Below are 12,451 nucleotides of genomic sequence, written 5' to 3'. Positions count from 1 at the left end.
TGTTGAAATAGTACTTGTTAGTGGCCATATCAAAATCTGTTTAAATGGAGAACAAGAGGGTGTTTTGATTTGGTCACGGCTTATGGTAACGTTGTGTCATTTTCAGGCTTCAAAAACTATTTTTGCCTTATGCTCAGTCCAAAAAGAAAATAAAACAAGTTCATAACAACTAAGCTATTAAGCCTATTTGTAAGAGTTTGTTTGAATTTATTTTATAATATTAGTAATATTAATTACTTTTATGAGTGGTTGTGAGAATTTATAAAATAATTTATCATATGTCCATAGGTTATTGTCAATTTATTCTATATATATGGGATAACTTGTAAAAACTCTACTTATTTAGATAGCACTCTAACATGTTTCAAAGAGTACTAAATTCAACCATGAGAAAGGAAAACTCCAAGCCAGGTCGTAGGTACTTAGTACAAGTTTCCTACATGAGTGCTCACAATATGTTTGACATTATCGTTACATGCGTGTTGGCTAAACGATCCTTTATAAAACATCTATGTAAAGTCAACGGTATGAAATTTTAGAACCACGAAAATAACACGAACTTCCTATCATATTTGCCTTGTCTTTTTCTTGAACTTCACATTCTAAAAAAGAACACGTATATATTGAAATGGACAATTAAAAACTGGTTCTTAATTATCTTTTGATGAAAAAATTAAACAAAAAATCTCCACTCATCAATGTAAGTAAAATGAGAAAGGTATAATCTGGGTATTTAATAGGGATTAATAAAATATCACAGAGATTAATAAAATATTATTAATGGATGAAAACTGCTAAAATAGTTATGACAGTTCACCCTATAGCTCAGCAGTAACTATTCATGTTACTCAATGCTTGGCCTTAACTACCTAGTAATTGCCAAGTCATCTTAATAATAGGACATACGTAAGAAAGAATGTGACCTCTTTATTTGAGTCTCTATTTAAGACCACGAGCCTATAAATACCTCAATCTTCTCAGGAAGTAGATCCTTTCGGATTATTCATTGATTTATACAAATCATTACTTGAGCATAAGAGAATCTTTTGCAGGTTCACCACTACTCATTGGAACAATTCGGAAACTCTCGCCAAACTCACATACACCTCAGAGGAAGGACAACTCATCCTTGGTAAGAACATTTGACATCCATTGTGGGGTCCTGGTCAAATTTTTCCAAGACCACATTGTCATGTGGTTTTCACAAGAAACCAAACAACAACTTTAGCATCACAAGCAAGCATGGATTCATCTCTTCTAGCAGCACTCAAAGTCCATATCGACTCAACTTTACTCGGTCTCTGAAATCAGTTGAGTAAAGATATGGAATTAATGCAAGATCAACATCATGGTGAAATTCAAACTCTCTATGATAATACCGCAATGAAACACATGCCATTCGACATCATGTTTCTCTAAACACAAAAATTGTGGAGAGGACAATTCAACAATCACACATCACTGATTTATACACAAATCATCTGTATTTTTACTAACTTGAGCATCGAAGAATCTTCTGCAGGTGCTCCATTACTCATTGAAAGAACTCAGAAGCTCTTGCCAAATCTACACACACCCGGAAGAAGGACATCTCAATCTCGATAGGAACAATATATAAAAGAAAATGATCGTGATATATGGACAAACGCATAATAGATGCGCCAATATACAACTGTTGATGTGGCAAAAGATATTAATATTTTAAGACTTCACTCACAATCTTTTGAAACTCTTTATTATTATGATTGTTTTAGAACTTTTTTTTTCTTTTGCTAGTTTTTCTTTTTGAGCTTTTCTCTATAGTTGTAAAATTTATTCTTGTGCATGGAAGTTTTGTTTTTCTTCTATATTAAGTTTGCGTTTTGTTTTGATTTCTTATTATTAATGTTACTACTATTATGATTATTGATATTATTATTATATTAATAATCATAATAATTGTAGTAATTATAATAATAATGTTAATAATAATAATAATAATAATCATAACAGTAGCATTAATTATAATAATAATAACTTTAATATTAATAATAATTTTAATAATAATAATATTATTAATTTTAATTTTAATACCAATTTTAATATTAATACTAATTTCAATATTATTATTATTAATAATAATAATGTTAAGACTAATAATAATTACAATAGTATTCTTCCAACTTAGTAAGTGTATCTATCTACCTTCATATTCTTACAATCTGAATTTAGCCTAGTAAAATATGTTGTTAAAACAAATATTTATCATAAGCATACTTTTGAATTAGACTTTCGTGACAGTATTGCTATAATTTTATCCAAAATACTTTTTTGTATGCTTAAATGTAGATTGTGATTAGCTTTAGTATGAATGATTTCATTTATTGAAGTACTGACCAATTGAACTTGAGTATGGTTAAGGTTAATGTGTTGGTCATTCACAAAAATGGTTTAGGATGTCGTGACTTGGTGTAAGTTTTTGCACGGTGATCAAGGAGAATGATGAATAAGGTGAATTGAGTTTGTTTATCACATGTGAAATTTATTTATCACATAAAAATGTGTTAGAATGAATGACTTTAAACTAGAGGGGGGTGAATTGTTTAAAGAGGGTTTTCGCAAACTTTTAAGTTAAGAATGAAATTTCTTCAAGAAACAAATGATAAGAAATTCAGTTTGCCAAATCACAAAGCAAAAACAACAGCACCAGAAAAACAATCGGTTGTTTCGCAGAAACAATCGATTGTTTATACCAGTTTGCAAATATTAAAACTGAATTTAAAGAGATTAAGGATAGAGAGAATGCACACAAATGTTTATACTGGTTCACTCTAAACCTAGAGCTACATTCAGTCTTCTCAGAAACCACTGAGGAATTCCACTAAGCTGCAAAACCTAGATCACTTGCAACACAACCAAGAAAGTGACCTTGATCCCCTCAAGACACACACTTCTCTTGGCCAACACACCAACACTAAGAATGCTGATCTTGATCCCCTCAAGAACACACAACACTTCTCAGCAAACACACAAAGATTCTTGTTCGACAGATACAAGGATTACACTTGTTACAGACTTGTTATCAATCCTCTGGAAGTTGCTGACACATAGATCATGGAGATTCCTTTGATTCTCCGTAAAAGCTATCAAGCCTATTAACCATGAGTCTCTCTAAAGGAGACATGGTTTGCATTCTTTCTTCTTGATTTCCAGCATCAGCACTAGGTCCAGCATCTTGATGTGCTTCAGGTAGATCTTCATGTTGAAAATCCATATCTGCAGCATGTTCATCTTGTTCATGATCAGCAACATCACTAGTTGAGGCTCCAAAGTCACCATCTTTGCTAATCCATTTGCCACCTACTTTAGTGAAACCCATTTTACTGAGAGATCCATTGTTCAACTCTTGAGTTGACTTGACCAACTCAGATGTTTCATCCTCTAGGTTCACTTCAAAATAGAGCAGAAATTTAGAAACCAAAACAGCATATGAATAATGATAGTCACTTAACCTCATAGCCTTTTGCATGTGCTCTTTGATGATGTGTATCCAATTAATTCTGATCTTCTTCATAATGCAGAAGATGTACACCAGATCCTCCTCTGTAAGCACTAAATGATTGCTCCCCCTTGGAGTTAGAATCCAAGTCACAATGAGGGCTAGCAACCTTTCATCAAGCCTTAAGCCACCAACCGAGCAAGTCCTAACTTGTGCATTTTGGTTCTTCAAGCAGCTCTTGTAGTATTGAACTTTGTTGAAGTCCTCCACTACACCAAGGTTCCCCTTGTTAATTCTGAGGCCTGAGTACTTTAGACCAGCTACAGCAGCCCACACATCATGTGTAATCTCCATATCTACACCTTTTACATGAGAAACAAGGTTGCTTCCCTCAAACTTAAGATTTGTGTAGAAAACTCTTAACAAATCTAGATAGATATTTCCTTTCATCTCCAAGAACTTTCTGAGGGACTGATCTTTGAGGAGCTTTCTGACATTGTCCAGCTTTTGGCTTTTCAGCCAATCAAAGCAAACAACTTTAGGGTTGTTTATCACTTTGGTGCTAGTCTCAAATCTATATCTCTCAATAAGATCATTATCACCAGAAAAACATCCTTCAAGCCTTCCTTCAGACCTTACTGCTTTGGTTTTGACTCTCTTTGAGGTGGGAGGAGTTGAGTCCATGATGGCAGAGAAGAAAACAGAGAAAAGCTCACACAAGATTTTGCAAGAGATGTTGCAATTGGTGGTTCTTGTGGAAGAGATCAGCTGCAACAGATTTTATAGCATAAACAGAATCATAAAGCATTCAATGACATGAGTGGGTACCAGGTTTTCAGAGAGATAGGACTTGACCATGTCCTGCACTGAAAACGTCAGAAAAAGCAGAAAATCACAAGGTCTTCACATGTGATCTTTGACTAGTCATAAAAAGCTCTTGAATTTCCAAGATTTTGGAATATATTCCTTTATGACTGTTGTAACTTCTTTCTGAGCGTAATAAGCTTTCAACACAGGTTCATTGACCAAAGATTCTTTCTTTAATTTGATCTGCAATGCATAGAAATTCAAAATAGAAATTAAATTGATTTCTTCACAGTGCTGTCAGACTCAAAACAATCGGTTGTTTCGAGAAAACAATCAGTTATTTTTCTACAGTAGTAAAACTCATTTTGAAGTTTTAAGCATGAGCATAAATAAATCAAAGCAGATGAAATTGAACACTTTAAAGAGGTTATACAAACATGTAAACGAACTTTAAAAACAAGAATTAAGAACAAAGATAAGGAAGGTCTTATCCTTTATGTTGTTCTTTCAGTGAGCCATGCGCTTTGTGATCAAGAAGCCTTATTTTGACTGTTGAGGACTTTTGGACAGATGCAGAACATTGATTCTGCTTCAATGTTAGTCTTTTTCTTCCAAGAACTTGATCAGATGACTCAGTCCTTCACACTTCTTTAGATTTCCTGCACAAACATGAGTTCAAGCAACAAGATTTGGTCCCTTAACAAATGTGGGTCCAATAGATTTCTTTTTCTCATTTGGAACCTCACATCCTTTAGGAATCCATTTCATGAAGCCCCTGGGAACAGAAAACTTTCTTATTTTGCAGAATCTAACCGAATGGCCCTTTTTTCATGCAATAAAAGCATGTAACAACCGGTTGTTTCGACTTAACAATCGGTTGTTTTACTGGCTTTCTTAAATTTTTTTTTGAAAACTTATCTTGTTTGTTTTGTGGATTAAAGCCTAAACCAGCCTTTCCAAAAACACATATTTTAGATGCCAAGACATTCTCAAAGTTAGATTTCCCTTTTGAAAGCTTGTCTACAGTGTCAACAAGATAATGCACCTTTTTCTCAAGATTTTCACAATTTTCGCAAATGAGAGTGTCACACTTGCAAGAAGAATTTTTGAAATGATTTTCCAGATTTTTGAAATCATTTTTAGATTTTTCAATCTCATCTTCAAGTGATTTCACTCTCTTTTCCAGCCAGCTGTTAAGTTCTTTCAATCGGTTGTTTGAAAGCACCAATTGATTAGCTTCATCGTGAGTTTCTTGAAAAGCTTCAAGTAATTCACTATAATTTTGTTCATTTAAGGAAGCACAAAAACTTACTTCACTTGAGCTGCAAGATTCATCATCATCTTCAACAATCAAACAGATATTTGCTTTCTCATCTTCACTTGATGAAGAGCTTGATGATAATGCCTCATTCTCATCCCAAGCTATGTAGGCTCTTTTTGTCTTGCCCTTCTTTTCCTTGTAGCTAAGCTTTTTCTCCTTGCTTTGGTTTGGACAATCTGCCTTTATGTGACCTTGTTCACCACAACTAAAACAAGTATAGTTATTGGAATTAAAATCATTGGATTTCTTGTTTCCATACCTATCTTTGTTGTTGTCCTTGTTGCGGTTCCTCTTCAAGAATTTGCTAAACTTTCTTGACAACAAGCTAAGGTTTTCCTCATGACTATCATCGCTAGATTCTTGTTTTCCTTTGTGCTTGGAAGCTTTTAACGCTCCTTACGTGCTTGTCTTCACTTTCTTGAACAGTGGGTCGATTCATCTCTAACTCATGTTCCCTAAGCTTACCAAACAAAGAAGCCATACTCAAGGATGTTAGATCTTTAGATTCAGAAATAGCAGTTACCTTAGGTTGCCATGCTCTATCAAGACACTTCAAGATCTTGATGTTTAGCTCTTCCTTTTCAAAGGTCTTGTCAAGGCTCATGAGATGATTGATGATGTGCGTGAATCTTTTCTGCACTTCAACAATTGTTTCACCTTTGAGCATTCTGAACATCTCATACTCTTGGATTAGAGTATGCTTCCTAGCTCTCTTCACCTCATTTGTACCTTCATGAGTTACCTCCAAGGTGTCCCACATTTCTTTTGATGATTTGCATTGAGAGACCCTGAAAAACTCATCTGAATTTAAAGTAGAGGTTATTATATTTTTGGCAATGCAATCAAATTTGACCTTTTTGCTTTCTGAATCAGTCCATTGAAACCAAGGCTTTTCAATGATAGATCCATCTTTTTCAAACTTTGGGATAAAATGACCATTTTCAATTGCATCCCAAATTCCTTTGTCAATTGATTCCATAAAGATTTTCATTCTCACTTTCCAAAATTGGTAGTTCAAACCACAAAACAGAGGTGGTCTGTTGATTGAAGCACCTTCCCCAAAAGGTAGTCTATCAACCATCAAAAACAGTTTTTAGGATCACACTTGAATAAATTTCAAGAACCAAGCTCTTGATGCATATTGTTAGAATGGATGACTTTAAACTAGAGGGGGGGGGTGAATTGTTTAAAGAGGGTTTTCGCAAACTTTTAAGTCAAGAATGAAATTTCTTCAAGAAACAAACGATAAGAAATTTAGTTTGCCAAATCACAAAGCAAAAACAATAGCACCAGAAAAATAATCGGTTGTTTCGCAGAAACAATCGATTGTTTATACCAGTTTGCAAATATTAAAACTGAATTTAAAGAGATTAAGGATAGAGAGAATGCACACAGATGTTTATACTGGTTCACTCTAAACCTAGAGCTACATCCAGTCTTCTCAGAAGCCACTAGGGAATTCCACTAAGCAATCAAACCTAGATCACTTGGAACACAACCAAGAAAGTGACCTTGATCCCCTCAAGACACACACTAATCTTGGCCAACACACCAACACTAAGAATGCTGATCTTGATCCCCTCAAGAACACACAACACTTCTCAGCAAACACACAAAGATTTTTGTTCGACAGATACAAGGATTACACTTGTTACAGAAACAAATCTGAAATCAATACAAGAGAAAATCCTATCTCACACTCTTTGATCAAACTCAATCTCTAAGCAATCTCAACTCTTTCAAAAACAGTAGTTGTTGAAAAACCCAAATCTGTTTTTCTATTTGTAAAACAAAGTTGTTGTTTGTTATCAAATCTTAACAAACTATTTATTGCATTTAAAGATTGGTCAAAACATTAAAAACTGGAGCGTAAACAGTTAGAAAATCATTTAATGCTTAGTCAAAGCACAAAACGGTTTTTCTGTTATGGTACCAAAACAAACAATCGGTTGTTTCCACGAATCAATCGGTTGTTTTGGTTTTGACAGCTCAACCATTTGAAAAACAGTTTTCAACCTTTTCTAAAAACACCTAAGTATAAAACAATCGGTTGTTTCGACAAAACAATCGGTTGTTTTTCACTTAGTTTGAAAAACACTTTTCTTTTAAAAAGATTGAGAATGCCTATGCTTTGGATTCAATCAAGAGTGGATTACAAAACTCAATCTACCCCAGATCCTATCTAAAACAACTCAGCAACAACAAGCACAGCCTTCAACATCCTTCAAAGGGTTTTGGATTCTTCAAAGCTTGAACACCACTTGGTTCAACAAAATGAAATTGATTATTTTAAACATTTTGAACAATGTAACATTGGTGACTCATACTAACTAATAAAATTGTCCAACCTAAAACATAAATTATAAATATTGTACACAACTACAAGTTCGAATGGTCCACTGTGATAATTGTACACCGATAACAATGATATAAGAGAAATTCACCTTGGTGTCTTCCACTAGGGTCACTTCACACACACCTCATGCACCACCCCACTGAACAACAATTGTAAGCTCAAAATGTCGAAAATTTGTTCAAAAAGTTGATAGCAGGTCACCATTTATTCCTACACAAATAACAATTTACTATGACTAAATACATTAATACTGAGATTAGAGAACTTTTCCTCGGTGTCCTCCACTGAGGTCACTTTACACACACCTCATGTACCACCCCACCCAAGAACAACATAAAGCTCAAAATTTCTAAAATTACTTCACTATGCAGAAACTTGATAACAGGTCACCGTGTATTTCTACCTAGGTCATCACTTATGTATCTATCACTAACTACATTGACACTGAGATTACAATACTTGACCTTGATGTCCTCCACTATGGTCACTTTACACATACTTCATGCACCACCCCACCCAAGAACAATAATAACCTCAAATTTTCAAAAATTTGACCAGTGTGCAAAACCTTGGTAGCATATCACGACTTATTTCTATATAGGTCACCACTTACTGTGACTAACTACATTCACACCGAGATTAGAGAACTTGACCTTGGTGTCCCCCACTAAGGTCACTTTACACACACCTCATGCAACACCCCACCCAAGAACAAAACAAAATTTAAAATTTCCAAAATTACATCACTGTGCAAAAAAATGGTAGTAGGTCACCATTTATTGCTACACAGATCACCAATTATTGTGACTAACTACATTGATGCTGAGATTAAAGAACTTGGTCTTGGTGTCCTCCATTGAGGTCACTTTACACACCCTTCATGCACTGCCCAAGAACAAAACAAAATTTAAAATTTCTAAAATTATTTAAGTGTATAGAAACTGGGTAGTAGGTCATCACTTATGCCTACATAGGTCACCACTTAATGTGACTGTGACTAACTACATTAATAATGACATTAGAGAACTTAACCATCTTGTCCTCCACTAGAGTGACCTTTTACACACATCTCATGCATTGCACCGCCCCACCCAAGAACAAAACAAAGCTCAAAATTTCTAAAATTACTTTGTTGTGCAGAAAGTTGGTAGTTGGTCACCACTTATTCATACATATGTTATCACTTACTCTGACTAATCGACACTGAGATTATATAATTGTACCTTGGTGTCTTGCATTGAGGTCACTTTACACAAACGTGTTGAAAATGACAACCATGCAAAAGGGTTGTCAAATACAAATGAATGCACATAAACCCTTTCGAATAAATGATTTTGAAATTCGTAATCCATATCACCATTTTGTTATTTTTTTTATACTTCTTTTAAATTTTGTGATTCTTTTAGTGATAATATTTTGTTATATAGAATGTAAACAATGTATATTATTATGAGTATGTACTTTATTAATCAGGTTACGAGGTCAAATTTTCTGGATTTCTCGCAATAATTTAGGAAAAGGTTATAAAGAATGCCTATTAACATTCTAACAAGAAAGAAATAAGGATGTAAATGATCAATAAAAAATACTATTAAGTTTTACTATATTAATAATATAAATATTTCGCAAGTTTATAACTTTCATGTTGAAGGATTTAATTTTTTTTTGAATAATTTTAAAGAGACATTAGATTTGCAATTTTTTTATGCTTGAAAATTATGCATCTCATAAATTATAAATTTTATAAATAAATAATTTTTTTGAATTGATAAAATATATTATTGATAATAATATATGACTTTTATTATTCAAATTTTCATTTTATTTTGAGAAAAAATAGATTATATAAATGATTTGTTTAAGAATCATAACATAAACTTGTTTGACAACGTTAGTTTCTGAAAATATTATGCAAATATGAGATTTTTTTGAATTTTAATTTTTTTTTATCAAATATTTGTCTCGTATAAATTGAATAGATAGACTTTAATATTTTAAAAAATTAATTACTTAACAATTAATAATATCAAAATTTTAATTTTTTAAATTTAAATATGATATGTTTTATTTTATTTTTATATCATTAAAAAAAATATTGGAAATGATTTTTTTAAAACGGGAAAGAATAAATGTTTAACTTTACTATTTTATTTTTCACCACATTAATTCTCTATCACATTTCTGCTTCTTATTTATTTTGGTCACTTGACAAAACTGTCTCCACTACGTAAACATTTCTCTCCATCTCATTAGTTGTATTTTGACGCATGTCAAACCTCGGTTATGTAAGGATTTGTTTTAAAAGAAAAATTACTTCTAAATACTAAAATAGGATGATAAAAAACTGACTTTTAATTACCTTTGGTTTTTAATTCTTCGGAAATTAATTGATCTTAATATTTATGTATAAGAAGATAAAAAATTAATTACAAATTAAATGTTCGTTTGTATTTTTTTTTCAATTTAACATTATAAATTGAGTCAATAACTCTAATATATACCCTGTTAATATTTATGGCACAACTACCTCCTACAATGATGATACTTGATAAAGTTGAAAATTTCTAGATATTTCCCCTTTATAGTTTCTACCACACCATATCAATATATTTGGTGAAAATGACCTTTAGAATGGAAATATAATTTTCTCTATTCATATCGAAATGTACTTTTTGGGATGTAACACCTATATGAAGATAGTCCACTGTAGACTAAAAATATTAATTAATTGACTAATTTCTTTTTATAGCCACTTCACATTGAGTTTTCTTATTCCCTTCCCCCAACCATTTGGCCATTTATTTGCCATGGTTGAAGGCGATTTTAATAGATATTTTATTGAAATTGAGAATAGTTAGATTAAATAATTTAATTTAATACTTTTGAATTTTTAATTCTTTTGAAATAATTATAAATTATTTATTTAGACTATTTTATTGAAATTGAGAATAGTTGGGAATATTAAATATTTTTAATTGTTAAATGATTTTTGAAAAGATAATAAATAAATTACAATTAAATTACACTACAAGAGAATCATGAAATAGAAACCAATTTTTAGAGACTAAAATAATTAGTTACAATAGGAACTAAAATAAAGACCATTTTAGAAACTATAAAAAAAATTAGTTTCTAAATTAGTTTTTATTATTTTCTATTATTGTTAAATAGTTTCTAAATTGGTATCTAATTAGCAACTAAGGTTTTAACTACAATCTAATTCAGTTACTGTTGCAACTACTTATTTTGGTTTCTACAAATTGATCTCTATTTCATGATTTTATTGTAGTGTTATATTAAATGCTTATTTTTAGTTTTTAATTTATTATAAAATATCTCTTTCAAACATAGTTTATTTATGCATTATATCATATTAGATTCTACACAAATTAATCTAATGTTTATCTTATATAAATTGTGCAACATCTAATTACTTAAACTTCTGTTCTTAAATTATATTGTTTAATTCACTCAGGGTTTTATTTTTTAATTTTTTAATATAATGTTTAATGAACGAAGTCCAAACAATAGTTTTAATAAAGTAATATGCGAGTATTTATGGATAAAATAGTTTTTCTTAGAATAAAGTTCATTTGAAAAATAAATCAATCATTCTACAACTATATTTTTTAAGATAAAATATTATATTATAATCAAATAATATTTTTTTTTAATTATCAAGTGTACGAAATTGGTGTCCAAGTATTATTACCTTTTTCTAATCTTTCTTTGATTTTTATTACGATTAAAAAATTACTTTTTAGAGTCATTAACTTAAAAATAGAAATAGAAAATAATTTAGATTAAGGAAATACGAAAGAGGAAATTTAGAGCAACTTAATGGCTAACTTAATCCTAATCCTTAGATTAAGTAAAATAAATAATAGAAGTAGAAAATAATTTTTTAAAACTTATTTTGGAATAAATTCTTTCTTCTTCATATACGGTTTATTTGTTTTATCTTTTGTACTGTTTTTGTTTCTGTTGGCATGTGCAAGATTCCATGCAGCTTAATATTAATACCTTTGAATTTGTTTTACGGAACATCTTATTCCGGTTGAATATGTTCGATCTACTCAAAAACATAACTGTCGATTTTATGAAGGTGTTCTAACAAAGGATATGGATATAAGGTTTCTAAAAAGAAATTAATATTAATTTTATCTTTTCTAATTTTTAGTTGTTTTTCTTTGTATATATGATTAGTCTTTTTTTATCTTTTCTTATTCTAGCATTTATTGATTCTTTATTTTACATTGTCTCTTAGCTACTTAGAATGAGTCTACGGCTTATATATATATATATATATATATATATATATTCAGACTCTTTGTTTTGATTAAATCAAGGAAAATAAAATTAGAAGAAATATTCCTTCTCATATCCTTTGTCTTCCTTTTTTTGTCTTCTTTGTTTTATCTTAGTTCTTTATTAATAATATGGTATTAGAGCCATTTCGAGCATATCCTAATGAGTGTTTGTTGGGCTT

This window comes from Phaseolus vulgaris, chromosome 11, assembly GCF_000499845.2.
Source record: "Phaseolus vulgaris cultivar G19833 chromosome 11, P. vulgaris v2.0, whole genome shotgun sequence".
In the NCBI taxonomy this organism is placed as follows: Eukaryota; Viridiplantae; Streptophyta; class Magnoliopsida; order Fabales; family Fabaceae; genus Phaseolus; species Phaseolus vulgaris.
The sequence above is the reverse complement of the archived record's forward strand: the minus strand, read 5'-3'. Positions refer to the sequence as shown.